The sequence below is a fragment of the Sciurus vulgaris genome, assembly GCF_902686455.1.
Source record: "Sciurus vulgaris genome assembly, chromosome: 1".
Classification (NCBI taxonomy): Eukaryota; Metazoa; Chordata; class Mammalia; order Rodentia; family Sciuridae; genus Sciurus; species Sciurus vulgaris.
This window is the reverse complement of record NC_136461.1, coordinates 113,711,458-113,721,937: the sequence shown is the minus strand read 5'-3', so window position 1 is coordinate 113,721,937 and position 10,480 is coordinate 113,711,458. Positions and strand designations below refer to the sequence as shown.

The following is a 10,480-nucleotide window of genomic DNA, read 5'->3' as shown; positions in this document are numbered from 1 at the left end:
TATGTGTAAATGTGTATATGTTGTATACATATACATATATGAATTCTATACATAATCACATACATATGTGTTCTAAAACCCAATCATATAGTAACCTAACAATAAAAACTATTTATAAAATATCCAATACTAAGATGCAAATAAAAAAAGTCATCAAACTGCATTATTCAGAAATAGAAATAATACAAATAGAATTCTTATAGGCACATGCAATATTGATGAATAATGCCAAATCTGTGGTATCAGTTGTTGATGGAAATTAACAACACATACACACACTATTAACTTATGGATAAAAGGAGATGAATAAGAAGTAAAATTGATGAACTTTTAGTTAACAATTAAAAAAGACATATGAGGATCAATTGAAAACCTAGAGAAATATCTACAAAGAAAATGAAACAAAAACAAAAAGAAGAATTAATAGAATTATAAGGGGAAATAAACAACTAAAACCAGAAAATAAGTGAATAAACAAACAAATAAATAAATAACCTACATTTTGGAATCAACAAGGTAGTAAATTACTAATCAACGTAATTTTTTAAAAGGTAAAAAAAGGTGGGAGTGAGAAAACACAGATACGTAACGTAAGAAGTAACAATGGGCAAAAGATGTAAAAAATTCACAGAAGAAATACAAATAATTCTAAAATATGTGAAAGATGCTACACTTGTTTATAATACTAGAAACAGACTAAAACTATACTGAAATACCATTTCTCACCATTAGCATGACAAAATGTCTGTAAGTTTGAGGTGGAGCTCACACTTCCTGGTGGGGATGCAACATGACTGCTCAGAGGAGGGGAATTTGGCAAAATTCATCAATTGTATAAATACCTGTTTTGTATTTATTGTATAAATGCTGTTTCCCCATACTCGAAGTAGGGTCTAGCAAATAGTAGCATTCAATAATTAGTTACTGAAGGAATTAGATGACTTGATCTCTCCTTACACATACACGAGTTGATATCCCTACAGACTTGAAACTATGTAAAGGTAGATATAATCAAGCTCATAGCAAATAAGAAAATGAAGTTTTCTTTAGTGTTGCCAAATGTCCTGCTGTTAGAAAGGGGCAGAGCTAGGACTAAATCCAGGTCCTCTGAATACAAACTCAGTGTCAAATCACACCTCACAGAGCAGATAGAGCACCAGAGAGCGTGAGGATCTACCAAAGGGGTTGAAAGTCATAGAGAGTTGTCCTTCAGTCCCCATCACCATACCCATTGGGTGATTCTGGCCATGAAAATATGAAGCCCACATAGGCCTGGGAGAGAAAACTGCTCTCTGGATCCATGTTCCCAGGGAACTCCCAGGAATGGAAATGGGGTTATGAGTTACCAGTCCTTTTATCAGTTGTATTTCTTGCTGTAAACAGATGGACTGGATTCATGAATGACAATTCTAATCTTTGGGTTTGGCAGACGTGAGACTGACACTCAGGAAGGATCTGCCATCACAGTAGTTCAGAGCCTGGGGCCTAAGTGAGGTTCTTCCTAAGCCTCTGCATTCCCCAAGGTAGCTCAGACTGCTCCATTCCAGGTCATCCCGTGCCTCCATCTCCTTACTGGCCTCCCTTGAACTTTTAGTTTCCACATATATTTGTTCCTTTCAAACAATGTACATGTTATTTGAGAGTCAAAAGGAAAAATTTGTGTAAAATAGAGACGTGTTGGGAATGGAGTGTTTATTCATAGCCCCTGAGATGAACTCTAACATTTCTCTCGAAGGATATAGAAGAATCACTCTTTCACATCATATCGAACACAATAAAATGTACCCACGTGCCACTGACACACGATTTTTGCTGAGAAATTTTTTAAAGAACATTTTTATAATTTTCTTTTTTAAAGTATTTGGATGGAAGTAGCATATTTACCTGATTTTGACTATGATATCCTTGCAATTACAGTGCACATACTTGAGAGGAAAAAAAAAATCTATATTAAAAGTTTCTTAACAAGTAAAAAAATTCATTAGTACTAAATTTAACAACAAATGAAATTTACAAAGTTTTATTTCTAGGTATTTTAAATGTTTATGTATTTCTATTTTGCACATTTAAAAAATTTTTGGATACCTATAGAAAGATGTCTATTTATTTTTGATTCATACATTTTTGCTGTTCCTTGTAAAGCTCATAAGCCCCAGTCACAGTAGCCACAAATGTCTAAAGTCCTGTTCCCAGGAATACTGGGGCAAAGGGCTCACCCCAAAGGCCCAGCAAAACAGATAGCTTCCCATTTCTAGAGAGCAGGAACATCACACTTCTGCCCTCTAGTGACAGTTAAGACTAATGCCATTTTCCTGGAACATGTTAATCAAACATTGGACAGGCTCAGTAAGTAGTGTGGTGGTGGGTACAGCAGCACCCAGAGAAAGTACATCAACAGTGACCAACTCCAGGTTTCTTTGAACCACACAGTTTATTGTATGTGCTTTTGTGTTTAGGGGGTGCCCTTCACAGATCCACTCTCATTAGCAAATGGCTTCCAGTATTTGTACAGCTACATCATTTGCCAGGGACTTGGTTCCACTAAATGGAGACGGCCTTGTGGTTGCCTGATTATCTTACCTGTGAAAGCACATTTCTGGTGTAGTCCAACAGAGAGGCACGGAGGTAAACATCTCATGGCTCTACCTTTTCAAGACAGATAGTGGCAGTCTGTATATTTCTTGCAGAAGGGGGTTCTGAGACCAGAATATGGCCTACTCTTGTCCTGGCCATTCATAGAAACACTGGATTCATCGCCCAGCACTGATACAGACAACTCAGCTGTGTGTGGCACATTCTCAGTGTTCCTCACTGATATATGAGCTACAAATAATCAATGGTGGATCCCTTTGCTACATCTCTACAAAGAAAACAGAGTTTGGGTTGGAGAGTGTATATCCTGTTCTTAAATATTTCCAAATTGACAGAGGGGGAAAAAATCTAAGAAACTAGATCATTCAAATGGCTTTGCCTTTAGTGTCTGCAGATGTGGTGAGAGCCTTGCTGATCCACAAGGCCCAGTTTTCACAGAGGTGCTGAAAGTCAGGGTGTGGGGCCTGTTGGAACTGACAAGGCTGTTTTCAAGGCAGCACCACCTACTACCCATCATGCCTGAAAGAGACCCCTGAACCTCCTTTTCACAGCACTGAACATCTCTCCAGGGCTAGAAGCTCCCTATTCCATGGTGCCAAGCAGAAAGTTGAGGCAGTTTTGTGGCCCATGACTCTGGATGAAATATGAAGTGGACACTGGTTCCAGTTTGTCTAGGGATTCTCTGGAAAAGAACTTTATTACAAAGTGATGCAGTGGGGGCCACCCATAAGAGAAATGCTTCTTGGAGAAGTGTCTTAATGCCAACACAATAACATTTGCATTAGAAGTCACTATTCTAACTGGAAAAGAAAAGTACAGTTAGGTAACCAAACAGTCGGGTGCTATACTGGACCCAGAGTTTTGCCTGAGCTTTGTATAATCTTGTACTGAGCAGGCAGGAACTCTTTCAATCCATATTTTTAAATGTTCCACACAATGAGACACAAACTTGACTACAAATCATTATGTATTTATCACAGAAAAATCATAAAAGATGCAAGCAAAAAGGTGAATACAAAAAATAAATAATACTATTACCCAGAAATAACCATCATTCTTTAATCCCTTCTAGACCCTCCTCTGTAAGGATATTACCTTCTAAATATCTCTTTAAAATGTATCTGTATATGTGCAAATGGATACACCAATATCTATGCTATATATCTATCTGTAAAATATATAAATTATACCTGTATGTAAATCATATGTACAGATATAAACATAGATATGTGTGTGTGTATTATACAAAGATATGACCATGGTTCATGAGGGAATAGCTTTCATGGATTATTTTCAGTAATTTAGAGCAGTCTACATCAGTAGAATTTGTTGGTTAGGACTGTTTACTAGTGAGCAAGTTTACCAGAGTTCACACCTCAGTTGTGTACCTTACAAGAAGTGTGCCCTTGACCACGATACTTGTTTTAATTATCTGAACTCTGAAGTGGAGAAAATAATGGTGTCTCCACATATATATATGCAAGGATAGAAAAATTCATATATTTAATGCCTTGTATATGGCATGCTGAGCCCTCAACAAATGCTAAGAACTGAATGAACCATTCTTTAAGGACAGTCAAACATAAAAGCAAAGAATGCTTGAAGAAGAAAGAGAAGTTACAAATGATTCCAATAGACCTTGATGAGTACAGATGACTCTCATGGGCTAAACTTTCTTCCTTTAAGGATAATTGCAGCTTTTAGCAGCTGCTCTGACCATATATTAATTTAGGGAATTTCCATTTCAAATAAAAGAATTAGGGATAAGAAAAGAATTAGGGATGAATCAGTATTATTCCAAAGTAAAGATGTAGCACCTACCCAGGTCCCTTTTCTCCCAAGTTCCTGTCCTGTCCATCAGGGAAAAAAGTTTCTTATTGTTCACCTTGCTCCGTCTTAAAATTATTAGACTGTGAGATAAGAAGCATCTAAGTAGCAAACTCTAACTGGTGTTTTTCCACAGGACTCAGGGAGAGGAATGGAGGGTATGTGTGCTAGGAGAGGGCAAAGGCAACCATTTGCAATGACTGTATCTGACTTAGAGACAAATATTTAACAAACTAAAACAATCTGGGCCACAATGATGAGAACAATCTTTTGCGCTGCTGTTGTTTTATGATGCATTTCATAATTTAGGTTATATATATTTTTTTATTCCAAGAAAAAGCCACCATCCATGGAGGAAAATTCCTATATAGGGACTGAAATCTACCTTATTTTTCAATCCCAATCCCACAGGTAAATAAACGCCAATAATAAAAATGCTATGCTATCTGCTGATTTATATATGTGAACACCAGTTTTGTGCTGGGGTCCTATTATCAAGTGATCTGGACTTTCTCTTCCCATCAAACAGCTACGATGAAGTTAATAAACACAATAAAAAGTATACTGAAATAACCATGGAATCTGAGCTTGTACTGAAAAAGTCCAAGCCCTCTGCCTGTGGACCCCCCTAGACTAATATTAGATTGATATGGTTCCAGATGGCTTTACTACAGCCATCATGAATCCTGAGAATAGCTGTTTGGGCCACATTCTCTGGTGTTTGCAATGGCAATCTGCTCATCAGAGCCATAAACTCCCCATCCCAAATGACCATCTGTCATTTCATCAGATGAAAAGCTTACCACTCACAACAAACACATAGTTGCCCTCATAAAACAGGCAACTCAAATCTACTTCTATTTTCCATGATAAACCAGCCAGGAACTCAGTACTCTAATTATCAGCTATTGTTTCATGATAAGATCAGTAGGCATGCCTACTGTTGAAGTATTTGTTTGTCTTATGACAAACAAATTGGTGTTGTAAAATATAATTATACTATTACTCACAATCAATGAAAAATTGTCACATCTTCACATAACTCAGGGTATTAGTTATCCCAAAATTAAATATCGATGCAGTAATCTGAGGTAAACCACAGATTTATATTTTTTCCACCCATGACCAAGTCTTTCTGACTTAACTGGTTCCAGTCTTCTGCCCCCTCTCTAGGGTTTTGCTATCAGATTAGTTTGTTGATTTCTCTGCTCTACGCCCTTACATAAGCACCCCTCCTAGGTGGATGTGGGGCTTGCAGGTGGCTCTGCTATGATTCGTGGTATCTATTGAAATCAGTCAGCTTATCTAGTGCAGTAGCATGCCACAAATGATAAGCCTACGCTTCTTCAGGGGAAATGCAGGCACCTTTTATCATCCCAACATAGATAGGCAACCCTCACGTCTCCCCAGATCCAGAAACTAATAATAAAATTTGTCTATAAATATGCCAAGATTTTTTGTTTCAACCTTGAAACCTTTCTGTTCCTCCTGTATCTCAGGGTGCTGATCATCTCCTGAGAATATCATGACGTAGTGGAAAGATGCTGATGCCAGTCTCTGGTGTCAGAGTATCAGCAGACCTGGATTGAATCCTGGCTTTACAAACTGCTATCTGTTCAACTTTGAACCTGAGCCTCTTTCTGCACTTCAGCTTCCTCACTGGAAAATGAGGATCAAAACTGCTCCCTTATAGAATAGTTATGAGATTAATAGTATATGGGAAGCAATTTGCATGCTGAGGTGCTCAATAAATGCTGGTGCCCCATGCTCTCCCTTCTCTCATCTGTGCCTAGTCCTACTACCCTACCAATATACACAAGAAACTGCCAGTTTCTATTATTTTCCTCTAATAAAACTTCCCAAATTCTCCTTTTATTCTGCTTCTTCTACCCACAATCTCGGGTTGATAAGGTCTGTGGGAACCTAGGACCAGAGATATGTTGTTGGTAGATCAGTTATCTGGAGCCCCATGTTGAAAAACTATTTTTTGAGAAATGTGGAGTAAGTTAGTAAATTAGAATAAACTATATGAAAAGAAACTTATTAACATACATCAAAAGCTTTAGAACTATTCACACCTTTTGATACAATAATTTCAGCTGTAGGAATTTATCATATTAAAGAAATAATTGGATAAATTATCAAAGATTTATATATAGGATGGTCATTATAGTATTGTAGTGGTGAAAATGTGGAAGCAATCAAAATATTCAAGAATAGGATGCTAAAATAATGAAGTAAATACTAGACAGTCATTAAAAATTTTGTTTAGGAGGGGCTGGGGTTGTAGCTCAGTCGTAGAGCACTAGCCTCGCATGTATGAGGCACTGGGTTTGATTCTCAGCACAATAAATAAATAAAGTTCCTTTGAAAACTAGAAGTATTTTTAAAAATTATATTTAAGAGTTCATAATATCATTGAGAAATAGTCACAATATTATACAAACTTGAGTACACTATCAAATTTAAAAGTATATTACATAAAACAGAATTATCATATGCTCTAGCAATTCTGCTCTGCGTATATATCAAAAAGAAGTAAAAGCAGGGAGAAGAGATATTTGTGTACCTAGGTTTATAGAAACATTTTTCACAGCCAAAAATTAGAAGTAGGCTAAGTCCCACCAGTGGGTGAAAAGATAAGGAAATGTGGTACATAAATATAATGGAATATTATTCAGTCTTAAAAAGGTAGGAAATTCTGAAGCATGCTATGATGTGCATAAACCTTGAGGATATTATGCTAAATGAAATAGGTTAGCCACAAAAGGACAAATACTGTATGTATAATTTCATTTATATGAAGTATCTAGAATGGTCAAATTCATATAGAAAGTAGAATGGATGTTGCCAGATGCTAGGAGGAGGGATCAATGAGAAGCTTCTATTCGATGTATACAGAGTTCAGTTTGGAAAGATAAATTCTGAAGACAAATGGTGGAGGTAGTCACAATATGGATGTACTTAATACCACAGAACTGCACTGCACAACTAAAATGGTTAAAATGGCCCCTCCCCACCTTCTGTAGTGCTGCTAGGCCTGCAGGTCTGTGTTGAGCCTTGCCACAGGATGGGATTTATCAAAGCTGTCAAGAAGAAGACCTACTTTAAGAAATACCAAGTGAAATTTAGAAGAAGACATGGTTAACACCAATCACTATGTGTGGAAATGCTCAGTGATTCTGCATAAAAGTAAGTATAACACATCCAAACACAGGATGACAGTTCATGTAACTAACAGAGATATCACTGTCAGACTGTTTATGCCTATATAAAAGGGGATATGATAGTGTGTACAGCACATGCACACAAATTACCAAAGTATGGTGTGAAAGTTGAACTGACAAATTATGCTGCAGCATATTATACTGGCCTGAAGGCTTCTCAATAGATTCAACATGGAGAAGATCTATGAAAGGCTAAGTGGAGATGACCAGAGAGGAATACAATGTAGAAAGCATTGATAGTCAACCCAGTACCTTCACCTGCTGTTGGGATCCACTTTGCCAGAACTGCTGCTGGCAATAAAATTTTTGGAACCCAGAAGGGACCTCTGGATGGAGGCTTGTCTATCCCTCATAATACTAAATGATTACCTGGTTATGATTCTGAAAGCAAGGAACTCAGTGCAGATATGAACGTCATGGGTCAGAACTTTGCAGATTATACGTTACCTAATGGAAGAAGATGAAGATGCTTACAAGAAACAATTCTCTCAGAATCTAAAGGGAAATGTCAGATGGGTATGGTGGTGGGTGTCTGTAATCCCAGTGGCTCAGGAAGCTGAGGCAGGAGTTTTACAAGTTGGAGGCCAGTCCTGGCAACTTAGCACGATCCTGTCTCAAAATAAAAAATAAAAATGGGGTTGGGGGTGCGATTCAATGGTAGAGTATGCCTGAGTTCAATCCCCAGTACTGCACACACACACACACACACATTAAAAATAAAAAAGTACAATGTAACTCCAGATGTGGAGGAGATGTATGAGAAAGTTCATGCTGCTTATACAAAAGGATCCAGTCTATGAAAAGAAGCCCCAGAGACAAGTTAATAAGAAGAGAACCATCCCAAAATGTCCCTTGCCAAGAAGAAAGAGCAGGTAGCACAAAAGAAGGCAAGTGTCCTCCAAGCTCAGGAGCAGGCAGCTGAGAACTAAACCAAATAACAATTTTCTATGTAGATTTTTCAGGTAAAGACAATTAGCTTGCTGGCAAAACAGTTTTTAAAAATGGTTAAGATGGTAAATTTAATGCTGTATAGGTTTTACCATAAGAAGACATGTGATATACACATACACATATACATATACATTTGTGCAATTCATATGTACATACATAAATACACATATATAAATGAAACACCAAAAGGCTATAAGCCAAATGTTAGTGACCTGTAAAGTCCAAGTAGTAGGATATTTTTGCTTTCTTCTTTATATTTTCCTGTATGTTACAGCTTTTCTATTATGAACATGATGCATTACTTTTATAGCCAGGGGGATAAATGCTCTTTTAAAACCACTAGAATTTCTTTCAACAGGTGGTTTGCTTTGATCAAGGAGGAGGCTGGCCAGCTGTTCTCTGCTGGGCCTACAGGCAGATGTGTGTGTGTGGTCCACAGCAAGACTTTCTCCTTTCAGATCTGCCCTTAGTCTTTACAAGACAGTTTCACCCTCACAGAGCTCGTAAAGAGTACCTGCCCACACACAGGCATTGTTGAAGAGCATTTACAAGGTCTCTGGATCTAGTACATGAATTCTTGGCTGTTTTCATCAGGACTCCTCCCAATGCCCCAGAAGCTGTTTGGGCTGTTTCCTCTGACTTATAGCCAAATGAGTCAAGTTGAGGCTTGGGTGGCAGAAACAGGATAAGCAGCAGAGTAGCACAGCTGAAGGTAGCCATCAGAATTCCACAAGGTAACCATTGGCCAGATACTCCCTTCCTCTGGTCCCTCCTTCCTTCCTTCACTGGTAAGATGAGGGGCTCAGACAAACCAAAACCTCTTCCTTCAAATCGAGCTTATGATTCACTTGGTCTGTGGAGACTTCCCTGATGAACTCCTCCAGATTCTGAGGGTCACTTTAGCAGTTGTGTCCTCAAATCCATCTCTATAAAGTTGCAGTCATTATTTGCAAATATACCACATTTTCTTTATCCATTCATCTGTTGAAGGGCACCTAGGTTGGTTCCATAATTTAGCTACTATGAATTGAGCTGCTATAAACATTGATGTGGCTGTATCACGATACTATGCTGATTTTAGTCCTTTGGATATATCTATTCAGGAATAGGATAGCTGGGTCAAAGGGTGGTTCCATTCCAAGTTTTCTGAGGAATCTCCATACTACTTTTCAGAGTGATTGCACCAATTTAAAGTCCCACCAGCAATGTATGAGTGTACCTTTTCCCCCACATTCTCTCCATCATTTGTTTACTTGTATTCTTGATAACTGCCATTCTCTCTAGAGTGAGATGAAATCTCAGCATAATGAATTTGCATTTCTCTAATTGCTAGAGATGTTGAACATTTTTTTCACATATTTGTTGACCATTCAAGTTTCTTCTCTTGATAAGTGTCTGTTTAGTTCCTTTGCCTATTTATTGATTGAGCTATTTTTTTTTTTTTGGAGTTGTTTTTTTGAACTCTTTATAAAATATATCTTGGATATTAATACCCTATCTGAGGAGTTGTGGCAACAATTTTCTCCCATTTGGTAGGCTCTCTCTTCATGTTCTTGATTATTTCCCTCGCTGTGAAGAAGCTTTCAAATTTGATGCCATTCCATTTAGTGATTTTTTATTTTACTTCTTGCATTTAGGAGTCTTGTTAAGGAAGTCAGTTCCTGAGCCTGAAGTGGAGTATTACTCAACCATAAAAAAGAATGACTTCATGACATTTACCAGTAAATGGGTGGATCTGGAGACTATCATGCTAAGTGAAATAAGCCAGTTCCAAAAAGTCAGTGGTTGAATGTTTTCTCTGATATGTGGAAATTAACTCACAATGGGGTGGGGGATTAAAAAGAAGAGAACTTCAGTGGAATAGAAAAAGAGGAATAAAGGGA

At 37.6% G+C, this 10,480-nt stretch overlaps 1 pseudogene across 1 annotated transcript; it reads left to right on the top strand.

Moving 5' to 3' along the window:
* Positions 1–7,489: 7,489 nt before the first annotated feature.
* Positions 7,490–9,261, top strand: LOC306665034 (large ribosomal subunit protein uL18-like; annotated as a pseudogene). The gene is made up of 2 exons: positions 7,490–8,162; positions 9,244–9,261. The product of its transcript is annotated as a large ribosomal subunit protein uL18-like (transcript).
* Positions 9,262–10,480: the final 1,219 nt, after the last annotated feature.